This window comes from Cyprinus carpio, chromosome B2, assembly GCF_018340385.1.
Source record: "Cyprinus carpio isolate SPL01 chromosome B2, ASM1834038v1, whole genome shotgun sequence".
Lineage (NCBI taxonomy): Eukaryota > Metazoa > Chordata > Actinopteri > Cypriniformes > Cyprinidae > Cyprinus > Cyprinus carpio.
This window is the reverse complement of record NC_056598.1, coordinates 1,591,451-1,607,287: the sequence shown is the minus strand read 5'-3', so window position 1 is coordinate 1,607,287 and position 15,837 is coordinate 1,591,451. Positions and strand designations below refer to the sequence as shown.

Sequence of the window (15,837 nt, the reverse complement as noted above, 5' to 3'; positions counted from 1 at the left end):
TAATAAAGCGATGAGCTCTCTGTCTTTACAGTCGTCTGAGGAAGATTAGGGCTGTGAGCGGTGCAGACTGCGGTGGATCTTGGCCTGCAGGGAAGTGCGGAGAAAACTCCCATCGGATGAGTGTGTGACCTGGTAACACCACCTCCACACCATCTCCAACAACTGAAAGATACAGAAAAAATCATTACTCCAGCATCTACAAATCATTTCGGCACAAACATGCATCGATAAATCAGCTTATATTACATTTTATGTGACCCTGGAGCACAAAACCAGTCATAAGTGTCCATTTTTTCTAAATTGAGATTTATGCATCATCTGAAAGCTGAATAAATAATCTTTCCATTGATGTGTGGTTTGTTAGGAGGACAATATTTGTCTGAGATACAACTATTTGAAAATCTGGAATCTGAGGGAGCAAAAAAAATCTAAATATTGAGAAAATCATCTTTAAAGTTGTTCAAATGAAGTTCTTAGCAATGCATATTACTAATCAAAAATTAAGTTTTGATATATTTACAGTAGGACATTTACAAAATATCTCCATGGAACATGATCTTTACTTAATATCCTAATGATTTTTGTCATAAAAGAGAAATGTATAATTGTAATCAATTACACTACATTACACCAGGGAAATTAATGAAAATGTTATAGCATCTGTGTTGTGTTGGAGCTGATAAACTCTGCAGGAGGGGCTCTTCTGAAAGGTAATGTCCACCAACGCAAGACCATTGTTTTTTATTTAAATAAATAAATAAAATAAAAACTTAACAGTTGCTCTTATCCTGAGAGCATATCAGTTCAAACATGCCTTCTTTATATAGATGGCCTTTGGGTTTTTTTTGTGTTCACTTGTTTACACAAACTCTTGTTTTTATGATCATACAAATGTGATATGAACTACTTTCACATGCATTTCGCTTTGGATTGATATAAAAATATAGCACATCATAACGATGTACCCAACCATGTTGATGGTCAGTTAATATAGTCCTTGACAATAGCTTATTCTAGATAAAATAATGAAAAAGTCAGAAGACAATGAAAAATTATAGCATTTTTTCTTTTTCTTTTTTTTTTTCTTTTTTTTTTTTGTTAGCTGCAGGGGTTATTTGGCAGATAATGTAGTTGACAAAACTTTTACAGACAGGGTCGAAATAAAATATTTTCCTTAACTCATTTTTTTTTTTTAAAGTTCAGTATTAAGATTTTGGAGATAAATGTAATACATATTGACTGTGATGATGACAGACAAGTCAATAAAGATACTTTTATTTTATTCGCAATTACATTTAAAACACTGTATTGAAAATTAAATCACACATTTAAATAAACTCTTATTAAGCAACAGAAATATGATTTTTGTATTATTTTGCATAAGCCTAAGGGGTGAAATCAGAGATCTGAACTGAAGAGGAAATAATGGAAGACATGATGAAGATTTAAAAAAAAAAAAAATGTATATTGAGAGACTTTTATTTTGGCTCCGCCGACGGGCGTGATGACGTCACAAGGAGAGTGACGCCGGCAGCTGTGCGTCAGCTGAGGACAGGTTTGTGTTTCACAGTGCTTCAGTGTTTGTGTTTAAAGCGACACGAAACGTTAAAGCTGCTCGAGGTTCTGCTGTTAACAACACGGAAATATTACTGAAACCTCTGTGCCTCAGTGATGTGAGGTGAAGACAGATTATTACAGAAAGCAGTGCTGTAATGGTTTGAGGCCTGCTCACATCAAGAGTGAAGCAAATAAGAATATTAAATATATTTATTATTAATCTGCACTGCTCCATTTATTACTGAAGCTGCATTTCTTTTCTTTTTTCCGATCAGTACCCTTTATAGTCCTTCAGAATCAGAGCAGGTATGTCTTCATTATTATTTAGTGTGCTTTGCAGCCAGTCTTGGTTTAAAGTGAATGATTTAATTATTGCATTAAAAACAGTTAACCCCAGCGTTTATCCTTTTAATTACAATGCATTTCCAATAAAAAGACAAAAGTAGATGTTTAGCATGGTTAAAACTCATTGCACTGCAGTAATTTTGCAGTATTGATAGAAAGCACACTGATCTGTTAATTAAGTTTGTCTTGGCAGATCTGGAGCTCGGTATCTCAGCAGAGATCTTGATCTTCAGTCAAGCAGGATAGCTTTAATCTGACATGGAGTTTGTCAGGGTGGTGATTGGGGACGTGAGCGATCCAGAACCGTTCCAGATATTAAAGGAGGACCCCGAGGAGCACAGAGGTCAGTTATGGTTATTGCTGAAGCTACTCAGTTATATAAATCTGGAATCTGAGGGAGCAAAAAAATCTAAATATGGAGAAAATCATCTTTAAAGTTGTTGAAATGAAGTTCTTAGCAATGCATATTACTAATCAAAAATTAAGTTTTGATATAGAGTCATGCAATTGTATTATTTGAGTCCCGATAAGATGGGAAATAGCATTAAATTAATTTTCTGATGTCTCTTTATGGCTTTGTCCAGTTGAGATGCAACTGAAGTTTTCCAGGTAAAAAAAAACAAGCATACAAAAGAGGCTGCATTGCTTGATAATTTTAGATGTTTTGTGTTAATTTCAGACTTGGTGGAGGTGAAGGAGGAAAGTCAAGAGCTGAATGAGCCTCCTGCACTCATAACCAGTGAGAAACCCTCGAGTCTCTCACAGACTGAAAATAAGAGCACACAGAAATCAGCACTCGTCTGCCCTCACTGTGGAAAGACTTTTAGACAGAGAGGACACCTCGACGATCACATAAGGACTCACACCGGAGAGAAGCCTTACGCCTGCCTCCAGTGCGGAAAGAGCTTCACACACAAAGGAAACCTTAAGGACCACATGAGGATTCACTCGGGAGAGAGACGGTTCGCCTGTCAGCACTGCGGGAAGAGGTTCACGCATAAAGCCAACCTGACGGATCACATCCGGATCCACACGGGAGAGAAGCCGTTCTCCTGCGACCAGTGCGGGAAGAGCTTCACACACGCCACCAGCCTGAAGACTCACCTGCTGTCTCACTCCGGAGAGCGGCCCTTCGGCTGCGATCAGTGCGGACAGAGATTCATTCTCGCGGCGCACCTGAAGAGACACCTGAGGATCCACACCAACGAGAGACCCCACGTGTGCTCCTTCTGCGGGAAGAGCTTCTTGTGGCTCTGCTACTTCAAAGACCACCAGAAGAAGCACACGGGCGTGAAGCTCACGTGTGCTCCGAGTGCGGCAGCGCCTTCACGAGAGCCAGCGAGCTGAAGATGCACCAGAGGACACACACCGGAGAGAAACCCTACACCTGCTCGTGCTGCGGGAAGAGCTTCGCCGAGTCTGGAAACCTGAAGAAACACCAGCGGGTTCACACCGGAGAGAAGCCCTACCAGTGTCCCTCGTGTGCGGGCAGTTTCAGTCAGTTCAGCCATTTACTGAGACACTTAAAGCAGCAGAGCTGTCCGAAGCTGACGCAGTTCATCTTCAGGCCTCCGGGAGAACAGAGCTCATCCTCCGGTGCGACAAAGGTAGAATTTCTGCCAGAATAGCAGTTCGGACTGTGATATTTATTAATAAAAGGTGTATCCTGCTGACAAAGTTGGTCTGGGATCCCCTCGAAGGATTTTATTAAAAATAAAACGTCAGTTAATAACTGTATCTGTTATTATAATTGTGTCCCTGCAGCACAGAAGCAGTCATCAGTATCACAGGTATATTTGTAGCAATAGACAACAATACATTGTATGAGTCACAATTATACATTTCTCTTTTATGACAAAAATCATTAGGATATTAAGTAAAGATCATGTTCCATGAAGATATTTTTGTACATTTTCTACCGTAAATATATCAAAACTTAATTTTTGATTAGTAATATGCATTGCTACGAACTTCATTTGAACAACTTTAAAGATGATTTTCTCAATATTTAGATTTTTTTTGCTCCCTCAGATTCCAGATTTTCAAATAGTTGTATCTCAGACAAATATTGTCCTCCTAACAAACCAGACATCAATGGAGAGATTATTTATTCAGCTTTCAGATGATGCATAAATCTCAGTTTCATAAATTTGACCCTCATGAGTGGTTTTGTGCTCCAGGGTCACGTATCATGTTCGATCTGAGCTGGATTTTGTAATGGAAATATCCCCAGAAGCTGACATCATCTGAGAGCGTGGTGTTGTGAGGGGATGAACGTGAATAGATCAGAGCAGCAGGTTGCTGTGAAGTGCCGTGTTTTCGAGGTGTTTCTCTTCTGTTGAAGTAGTGTTGATGTGGGATGGTTTTCTTCTGTCATCATCACCTCTCTCACGTGTGTCACAGCTGTTCAAACAGAACGGTGATTCTGACCATCAAGCTTTAAAAAGCACAAGAAAGTACATTAAGTGAAGATTTGCTTTCTAGAACCCCTTGTGTTTTCATGCTAGAAGGAAAAGTAACACTGGATACCAGATTAGTGTTCATTTTAAAGTGACCTCTTCCTGACAATCACACAACTTCAGGTGATGAACTGCATTCTGTGCATTGCTCTAGACAAAAGTGTGTTCAGACTTAATAAATGTTTCATGCTTGTTCACCTTTAGAAACTCTCATGGATAAAGTTACTTTGTCACTGATGTGTACTTGGTTTGCAAACACCATTCAGATGCTGTGAGTCTGTGAACTGTAGATCAGTGGCTATAACGCAGTGCTTATGTCCTGCCTTCCATCATTTAATAACCCCTGTTACTAACAGCCTGGGCTTTGTTTTTGTTTTTTAGCTCAAAATGGGTTGGAAATAAAAATCAAACACACAAAAATTTACTACAGCAACAACACTGGCTTCAGTCATAACCAATAAGTGGAAATTGATAAGAAAACCTAAGAAGATAAAAATGTAGACAAAAGTACAAATGTGTATGTGAATGAGAAACCCAGCTCGCTCTCTTTCTTTCTTTTTTGTTTAACAAAACAGATAAATTTTGTGGAGAACTGGCAGTGTTATTCTAATTTATATCTCACACTTGAAACAATTTATCATGCAAAGTGTTTTTTAAAAATTATACATATATACCAGCTAAAATCAACACACTTTCTGTGTGAATGTATCAACAACACATTATTCCTCTCAGTTTTTATAATGCATTTTGTAGGCAAAATAGGCACTTTGCTAAACAAACTGTTGCATTTTCACATTCTTTTAATTACACCAGTTACTTTTAAATAATCTAATAAAACATAACTACTGAGATGTTCAAATAGCAAGTGTCAAACTAGTTTCCAACTGCAGTGTCAAACATGCTTTAATTTTTATTTTAATTTAGTTTATATAAAGTTTATAAAACTGTTTTAATGTAATATGTCCTATTACACTCGGACATAAGCAAGCTTCCTTTATTACATCTATAGATCAGTGCTAGAGACACTTTAAGCTCTTTTCCCTGCACTTCGAAGCTCCATCCTCCAGTCCAGCAGGTGGATCAGTTCATCATAAGTGTCTTTGCTCACTGCTAATAACAACACAATCCATAGAAGAAGAAGAAGAAGAAAAAAACAGCACAAAAACTTCAGTCCTCTCTGATCCTGTTCTGTTGTGTTTGGTAAGTGCTGGTTTTAGTTCAGTTGTTCTTATGGTTTAGATGTTGTGAGTAATTTTAATGTCCAGCAGTTGTCTCTCTGTAACTAAAAAGTCGGAGGGCATTTGGTGGCATTTAAAGATTTCTCTTCATTGCAAAATGTTAGCAGATTGACGCTTCTTTAAATCAGGTTTGCTTTGTTTGCCAGGCTGGAGCTGAATCAACAATTCACTTTTAATTATACCTTAATACTGTAAATTACCCACACGGTTAATGTCGTATTAGAAACTTACCCTATTATCTATGCTGATTAGATGGCTACCCAAAACTGTTTAATGTTAAGGTAATTCACCAGTCATTTTTAACTGGCTAATTAAAATCAAATATAAATTTAGTTGGGTGGCATTTTAAATGCAGTTTTCACTCCTTTAAATTGCTCCTCCTAGTGTCATGAAAAATTAGGCTTTAATTCAGTAAAAACTAGAATGTTGCAGGGTGGTTGTTTTTAAAATAACCTAAAAATAACTTATACAGAACATTCCCTAATGGTTATTCAGCAATAGCAATAATGATCAAAGAAGGTTAAGCAAGTTTAGTTTGTAGGAGAATTTTAACAGTAGCTAAGTTAGCTTAATATGACTACCTGCAGTATTTTAAAAGGGGTGTGTCCTATAAAACTCGTCCGCTTCTCGAAGTGGAACGCACTTGAAAATGGCAGCAGGGGACATGCTTAGAGAAGCGTGCGAGTGCAAGTCTTAAAGCAAAGTGGAACACAGCCCTTCTCATAAACGCTGTGTCTTCTTCTGTTGGAGTTCATTCGAGAGGTCCAAATTACAGTCTTTCGCTACAGCGGTCTACTGTGATCAAATCGCATTATTGCAGGCCCTTGCATTTGGTCATATGACTTCAAAAGTCTATTCAACAACAAAAATATTTGTAGACAATTTTTTTGTTGTCAATAACATTGACTAACCATTCAGCCTTAATATGGAGTCAGGTAAAGCTTAATTACCTTTTTTTCAGATCTGGTCCTCCATACTGCATATCAGTGAGCTGTGACATAGTGAAGATGGAGTGTGTTAAAGAGGAGAATGATGATGATGCATGCCATCAGTGTGGAAAGAGCTTTTCAAGTAAAGCAAGTCTCAAAGAACACATGAGAATTCACACCGGAGAGAAACCCTTCACATGTCCTCAGTGTGGAAAGAGTTTTTCACGTAAAAGATGCTTTGTGCTTCACATAAGGCTTCACATCGGAGTGAAGCCGTTTGCGTGTCAGCAGTGTGGAAAGAGTTTCTCATGTCGAGGAACCCTTAAGGCTCATTTAAGGTTTCACAGTAATGAGAAACCGTTCAAGTGTCCTCAGTGTGAAAAGAGTTTTTTAATTAAAAGAATCCTTGAGAGTCACATACGAGTTCACACTGGAGAAAAGCCGTTCACATGCGATCAGTGCGGAAAGAGTTACAAATGGTCAAATAGTCTCAGAGTTCATAAACTCATTCACTCCGGAGAAAAGCCATTTAAGTGTGATCAGTGCGATAAGAGGTTTGTTCTGGAAAAAGAACTAAAGGCCCACATGAAAACTCACACTAAAGAGAAGCCTTACTTGTGTTCTGTTTGTGGAAAGAGTTTTTCATGGCTGGGCAGTTTTAAAGACCATCTAAAAATCCACTCTGGTGTGAAAGAGTATTTGTGCACAGATTGTGGAAAAGCCTTTATTACAGCCACTCAGCTGAAAGTGCACCACAGGATCCATACTGGAGAAAAACCTTACAAGTGCTCGCATTGTGAGAAGAGTTTTGGACAGTTAGGAGGCCTGCAACACCACGAGAGAATCCACACTGGAGAGAAACTGGAGAGATTTGGACATTCTGGAACTCCACTGACTCACACAAAGAAGCATTGCCCAAAATTAAAGTCAATATGACTGGAGAAACAGGACATTAAGAGCTCGAGGAATTAAAAATTGCTACATTTTCTGTGATTATTGTTTCACTCTATCCTGTTATCCTGGTTCTCTTCCTATCTTACAGATAGACAATACTACATTGCTATAAACAATTGTAACTCCTCCACTGCTTTACTTAGACAAGGTGTTCCCCAGGGCTCTGTTCTCGGCCCATTACTGTTTTTTTTTCATTATGCTCTTTGGAGCTATTATTCGTCATGATGGTTTTCATTATCACTGTTGTGCTGATGATATTCAGATATACTGTATACCATTTGGATTCTGTCCACTAGACCACATCACTATGTGTGTCACTGAGTTAAAGACATGGCTAAATTCCAATTTTCTAAGTTTCAACTTGAGCAAGACAGAAATTTTCATTACTGGCCCCCAACTCTAACTAAAAGAAATGTGATTTATGATTTAGATCCTTAAATTATTTAATGATGTAATTATTTAGATGTTTAACTTGTTCTTAAGTTGCTTATGTTTCTTACAGTTCACTGCTGCTTTGAGGTTCATCAGGTCAGTGAAATCTCTGTTAAAACATCTGCTGCCAGAGATGTGTGTTTCATGAAAATAAAGATTAGACCATGAGCACTTAACTCGAGTCATTCTTAATAACCCTATGGTCTGTGGGGACCATCTTCAGAAAATTATCTATGGCATTTTATTTTCATCATAGCATCTTAAAAATGACTAATAATGTAGTGTTTATAAGTGCAGTGCTCCTTTGTGTACGGGGGTAACCGTTTTATTTCAGCAGCGCCATAAGCGTTTTTCATTTTATAAAAACTTTTAGTTTTTGTTAAAACTTGTATTTGAAAATCTAAGTCATAATTTTACAGTAATTTTTCATTTTAAGATGTTACACATGAGTTAAAACAGCCCAATTCTGGGTCATTTTGGCAACCCAACAATAGATTAAAAAGGGAACATTTTGAAGGCCTTTGTCCATTTGGGTTCTGTGTTTGACCTAACAGTCTCGTTTTTTTTTTTTTTTTTTTTTTTTTAGTTCAAGATGGAAAATTAAAATCAAACACAAAATTACTACAGCAACAACACTGGCTATAGTCATAATCAATAAGTGAAAATTGATCAAGCAAATGCAGTAAAAGCAGGGCAGTGGAACGGAAATGCATTCTTCTTCTCAGGTTTTATAATGGTTGGCATTTTGGCAAACACATTTATTATGTTGCATTTTCACAATGTTCCTAGCAAGTGTCAAACTAGTTATTTAGCTACCTGTGTGCCACCAACCCCTATACCGGTTACTTTTAGACGAAACCTACGCTCCCTTTACCCCGCCATCTTTCCTCTGTAGTATCCTCCTCTCTTCCCTCACCTACCAGCTTCTCATCTCTGGATGTGAATGCAGCGACTGACACTTTATGCTCTACTTTAACCTCTTGTGTAGATGATATGTGTCCTCTATCCTCCAGGCCAGCATGGACTGCCCCTTCTAACCCCTGGTTATCCGATGTTCTTCGTGAGCATCGGACCAAACTCAGGGCAGCAGAGAGAAAATGGTGCAAATCAAAAGATCCGTCAGACCTGAGTATGTATCACTCTTTGCTTTCATCTCACTCTGCTGAAGTCCATACTGGCAAATCTTCATACTTCCACAACAAGATCAACAGTGCCCCAGACACATGTAATCTCTTCAAAACATTGAATTCTCTCCTCTGTCCCCCTCCACCACCTCCCAACACTTCTATAACAGCCGATGATTTCACCACATTCTTCACAGACAAAACCAGAACAATCAGTAGTCAATTCTCTGCCCCACACACACAGGACCTCAAACCAACCACACCCACTGCTAAAACTCCCATCTTCTCCTTCTGTCCCCTCACTGAGCCAGAAGTATCAAAACTTCTCCTCGCCAGCCACCCTACAACATGCCCTCTAGACCCAATCCCCTCACACCTCCTCCAAGCAATCTCTCCTACACTCTTACCAGCACTCACACACATCATCAACACATCTCTCCTCACAGGCACCTTCCCCACTGCATTCAACAGGCTCGGGTAACCCCACTGCTCAAGAAAACTACATTAAACACTTCACTTACAGATAGCTACAGACCTGTCTCTCTCCTTACATTCATAGTGAAAACCCTCGAAAGAGTGGTTTTCAACCAGATATCATTGTTTCTCTCACAGAACAACAAACTGGATGCTAACCAGTCTGGTTTCAGGAGTGGCCATTCAATTAAGACTGCGCTACTGTCAGTCATGGAAGCCCTGCGGATTGCAAAAGCTGATTCCAAATCATCAGTTCTTATTCTGCTGGATCTATCTGCTGCTTTTGACACTGTCAATCATCAGATCCTCCTGTCTGCTCTCATCACTGGGTGACCAAACAGTAGCTGCACGGATCTCAGGCTGCCTGGCGGACATCTCCATCCAGCTAGGTTCTTCTACAATTACCCAATCAACTTCGGTCAGAAATCTTGGTGTAACCTTTGATGACCAACTGACCTTCAAAGACCACATTGCAAAGACTGCTCGATCTTGCAGGATTGCATTGCACAACATCAGAAAGATCAGGCCCTTTCTAACGGAGCATGCGGCACAACTTCTTGTCCAGGCCCTTGTCATTTCTAGGCTGGACTACTGCAATGCTCTTCTGGCTGGACTTCCATCAAGCACAACCAAACCTCTACAAATGATTCAGAATACAGCGGCACGACTGGTCTTCAACGAGCCCAAAAGAGCCCATGTTACACCTCTCTTTATCTCCTTGCACTGGCTACCAGTTGTGGCTCGCATCAAGTTCAAGACATTGATGCTTGCATATATAACAGCCAAAGGCTCAGCACCTGCCTGCTTCCACTCACTACTACGAATCTACATCCCCTCCCGAAGTCTGACATCCGCTAGTGAGCGACGCCTCATGGTACCATCACAGAGAGGCTCAAAATCACTTTCCAGAACATTCTCGTTCACCATTCCTGGCTGGTGGAATGATCTTCCCACCCTTATCCAGAATGCTGAATCCCTGACAATTTTCAAGCGACAGCTGAAAACTCATCTCTTCCGAAGCTACTTGACTTCATCGTAAAAAAAAAAAACCTTTCTCTTTATTTATTTCTTCTCTTTCTAGCTTGTGCTTATTTGAACAATGTCTAAAACTTGGTATTACAAGCACTTCCTGTATCTGTTTGCCTCTTTAAGAAGAATCACTTCATGTATCCCCCAATTGTAAGTCGCTTTGGATAAAATCATCTGCAAAATGACTAAATGTAAATGTAGAGCTCAAATGCAGCATCAAACACGCTTTAATTGTTATATTCATTCACCTTGAGACTGTTTTAATGTAATATTCCCTATTACAACCACTTAGACATAAGCAAGTTCTATAGATCAGTAGTGGCGACACTTTAAGCTCTTTTCCCTGTGCTTCGAAGCTCCATCCTCCAGTCCAGCAGGTGGATCATTTCATTAAGTGTCTTTGCTCACTGCTAATAACAACACAATCCATAGAAGAAGAAGAAAACAGCAACAACTCTAGTCTTCTGCTCTTGTGAGTAATTTGCATGTGTAGCAGTTAAAGTGGAGTCAGTGCTGGACACTGCAGAGGTTCATTGAGGGAACATTAGTGCGGGTGTTAAAGGGCATTTGGAGGCATTTAAATATTTATATTCATCATAATTGTTTTTCTGTGATACTTGGAGTTTAGCAGATTCACTCCGTATTTAAATCAGGTTTGCTTTGTTTGCCAGACTGGAGCTAAATCAACCACTTCCCCCTATTTGGAGATTACTTGGTTAAATGTTTTTACAGCTCGTGTCAAAAGTTGGGCTAGTAATTGATGTATTACTACTTTACTAGGTTGTGTTGTTTTCTATGCTGCTTGTACAGTGCTTTGTTCTGCAGGTGCAGTTGTAAAGTGCTTAATAAAGTAAATGAATTAACTTATTTAATTTTTACTCAATGTTATTATCACAGGAAATGTGAACTATCGTCCATTATTTTGCAGCTGTTGATAAAGACAAACACGTCACAAAATTAGAAATATTTCAGTTTTAAATCATGAAGGCGAGCCAGTGCGCTGATATCACACAATGTATATGAGCCCTGCCCATGAAGAAGTTTTAAACTAATTTCAGTAGAAACTCACAGAGATTTAGACATCTGATGCTGCATTAACGAGAGACGAATCTCTTTTAACATGCTGATGAAGGTCTTAATTTATTTTCTAAAGAAATTTAAAAGTTTTATACAGAAATCTCTTCTGCTCATTTTAATATTGTGAAATATTATTCTGATGTAAAAGAATGTTTTTCTATTTTAATATACATTAAAATAGAATTTATTTCTGTGATGTGCAGCTGTATTTTCAGCATCATTACTGCAGTCTTCAGTGTCACATGATCTTCAGAAACCATAATAATATGATGATTTATTATCAGTGTTGAAACTGTTGTGCTGCTTCATATTTTTGGAACCTGTGATGCTTTTTTTCAGGATTTTTTGATGAATAAAAATTTAAAAAGAAGAGCATTTTTTTTTAAAATAGAAGTTTTAAAGAAGCTTCGCTGCAGGCTGGTCATCTCACTGCACTTTTGCGAAATTTTATAACTTGGATGTTCCCTCGTTTGCACCACACGTTCTGTAAGTGCAGGAGGAGAAGGCTGAGCAGCCATTGGATGACTGAGTCGCCTGAGGACATGCCCCAACCTGGCGCATGCTTCAGCCCATGGTCTCAACTGGGTCGTTAGGCGAGACGGTCCAGCATCATGTTTATTCTCTTGCAACCGTAAAGTAATTTACTTAGTGAAACAAGCACACATACAGAAGTGTCCCCATTTATCTATGCTCGCTTATTCAGACCAGCAGTGTTTTCAAGCACCAACATGTTTTGCTGCCTTATTCCCACCCTTTATTTCACACCAGGGCCCGGTTCCCTGATAACGCTCACTCTTAGCGCGCTAAGAAGACTCGAAAGATATATCTTACCAAAGTTGTTAATGTTCCTAAGTGTGTTCCCCGAAGTGTCCCTTAGGAAGCTTCTTAACACGCTGCCTCTTACGTCCGACGTTACAAAGGCGCTGTCCCAAGTGAAGGTGCTGAATTAGCAGGCATCGATTGCTCAGGAATTGATTTTCCACTTCACGCGAAGGTGCATTACGGCGTTAAGAAAGACAACACGTTCTATACAAATGAAACATTTGTTATCCGTAAAATATAGACTATTAATTAAATTATTAAATCATCAGTAATATGTTCACATGATATGTTGTGACGGGTAGACGAACCGGGTATCCCTCGCTAATCATCCACCCTCCTTATCCCGTTGTGCCACTTGTGCCGGGTTTAACAACTTCTAAAAATTATGTAATACACTTTTATATTAATGGTAATGTACTTTACAATCAGAATTCCCCGGATGTAATCCCCTGCATGGCGCAGAAGGGCGTTGGTGACAGTGTGGATGCACCTCCACACCGAGGTCTTGCTTCAGGGCTTAAAGCAAAATTCCGCCGCGTTACCCTGGAAAGCGCAGGTCTGAGAAGGTCCAGCAGCTCCATAATGAGTTGTCTTGGGGGGCGATTTTTTTTTAATATAGCACGTCAGGCAAAATGTCAAAAGGGCTTAAGTTTTGCCGAATAAAAAAAAATGACATGGACTAAACGGCTCCGCGGCCGGCGCCGTCTTTGATTCAATACAAGGACACGTCGGATCGCTGCCATAGTTGGTCGCTTACTGGACACCACCATGCTTACCCATTTATAGATCTTAGCCATTTAGACCCAAATTGTTTGCCAGATTTTTAATTATCAAAAGTGATTGCCAATTTAAAACGCTTTAATGACATTATGAAATAGCCTAGGCTAATTACCACCATATTAGTTCTGATACCAAATAAAGTCAACTTCATAAATAGGCCTGTATCTATTGCGAACATATTTTATTATTAGTCTTAAAATGTCCATAAAATAAAATCATTTTTGAGCCACAACATTGTCAACAAACCATAGTTTGACTTGTACTGCGCTGCGCTGATTTCTAAAGACTGCTGCACAGTGGCAGCGACTAGCGTCTTGAGCTCAAACAACGCTAAGAGAGAGCTTACGAATGGTCCAGACCAACCTTACGAAAGTGTGACTTACAGAAGATATACTTGGCGTACGAACGTGTCAGGAATCGTGCCATAACATTAAGAGAGAGGATAAGGAATAGCTTAAGAACTACTTAGCGATAAGAACATTTTGGGGAACCGGGCCCAATTTAATGCTGCTTGACTGTGTGCAGGGAGGTGCTGGTGGCGCCGTGTTGGCTCACTGCCAAAAACTGCATCTCAGTGTTCAACCAGGTCTGATACCCGACCTAGAGGGGGAGGTGCTGAATTGTCTTGCTACTGCCCGGGCGCCTAGCCTTCTGCAGCACAAAGGGTTTCCCCATACATAATGTCTCGTTCCCTCCTCTCAGGGAACTAAGGTTACACGAGATGTTACTTATTTATTCAGTAGCTATGCTTTTTTACCCAGTTTCAGACACAGTGGTCATTTAAGATTTAAAATGCATTTCACATGTATTGAATTGTTCAATAAAATTGAAATGGAATTAATTGTATAAAATAATCTCTTTTTTCAGATCTGGTCTTCCAGATGTTGTAAAGATGGAGTTTGTTAAAGACAAGAATGATGATGATGATGCATGCCATCAGTGTGGAAAGAGCTTCTCAAGTAAAGGAAACCTCAAAGAACACATGAGAATTCACACCGGAGAGAAACCCTTCACATGCCCTCAGTGTGGAAAGAGTTTCTTACGTAAAGGAGGCTTTAAGATTCACATAAGGGTTCACACCGGAGAGAAGCCGTTTGTGTGTCAGCTGTGTGGAAAGAACTTTATAAGTCAAGGAACTCTTGGCATTCACTTAAGGTCTCACAGTAATGAGAAACCATTTAAGTGTCCTCAGTGTGAAAAGAGTTTCAGACGTAAAGACCTCTTCAGTCGTCACATGAGAGTTCATAGAGGAGAGAAGCCTTTCTCGTGTCCTCAGTGTGAGAAGTATTTTTCAACTAAAACCCACCTTCATACTCACTCACGGATTCACACTGGAGAGAAGCCGTTCACATGTGATCAGTGCGGAAAGAGTTACAAATGGTCGAATGCTTTCAGAGTTCATAAACTCATTCACTCCGGAGAACAGCCATTAAAGTGTGATCAGTGCGATAAGAGGTTTGTTCTGGAATCACAACTAAAGGACCACATTAAAAAAACTCACACTAAAGAGAAGCCTTACTTGTGTTCTGTTTGTGGAAAGAGTTTTTCATGGCTGGCCAGTTTTAAAGACCATCTGAAAATCCACTCTGGTGTGAAAGAGTATTTGTGCACAGATTGTGGAAAAGCCTTTATTACAGCCACTCAGCTGAAAGTGCACCGCAGGATCCATACTGGAGAAAAACCTTACAAGTGCTCGCATTGTGAGAAGAGTTTTGGACAGTTAGGAGGCCTGCAACACCACGAGAGAATCCACACTGGAGAGAAACCCTTCCAGTGCCTTCCGTGCGGCAAGAGATTCGGACATAATAGAGCTGCGCAGATGCACAGACAGAAGCACTGCCCAAAATTAAAGTCAACAAGACTGGAGAAACAAGAGCTTTAGATCTCAAGGAGTTAGTGCTTAATTTTAGAATTAAAATAACGTGGTTAAGTATTTATGATTGTTCATACACTTGTAATTGTCTGAATGCTTTGAGGTTAATCAGGTTAATGAATTAAATAAGACCAAATATATTTAATCATGAATTTTGTCTTTTTTGTGTGTGTGTGTGTATGTGTGTGTGAAAAATTGCAGTTTTGGGCTTATAAGGTAATAATAAGTATTTTTTTAAATACCTTAAAGTAACTACAAATGAGCATGTGACACAGATATCTTTAAAAGAAGTTCCACATGGAGCATGCTCCAGTTTCATGCATTGATCTCACATTTTTCCTCCCTCACCTGTTTGCATCTCTGAATAGACGAAACACTGTATATTCTTTAAAGATGAATCACACAGTCATGAATTTACATTGTTACTCATTTTAATATATTAAGTTTAAGACCAGAGGCACATGAAAATTGTTCAGCTAAATCCAAAGCTTTGAATAATTGCCTTTTATTCTCTAAAGAACATAAAGTGTCATCAGCTGCTCAGTTTTATCTTCTCTTTTGACAATTGCCGAGACACTCCTTGATTTCTGCAGCGTCAGACCAGCACTTTAGGATTATTTAAACTGATTTAATGTAGTTCCCTATTCACAGCATGCAATATCTTACATTCTCATTCGTGAGCTGATACCTATAACATATTATTATTAATATTATTATTATTATCATCATTATTCCTTCCTTATT

The 15,837-nt window shown here is 39.2% G+C and overlaps 1 pseudogene; it reads left to right on the top strand.

Moving 5' to 3' along the window:
• The first annotated feature begins 1,561 nt into the window (after nt 1–1,561).
• On the top strand, nt 1,562–15,234 carry LOC109065185 (annotated as a pseudogene).
• Nucleotides 15,235–15,837: the final 603 nt, after the last annotated feature.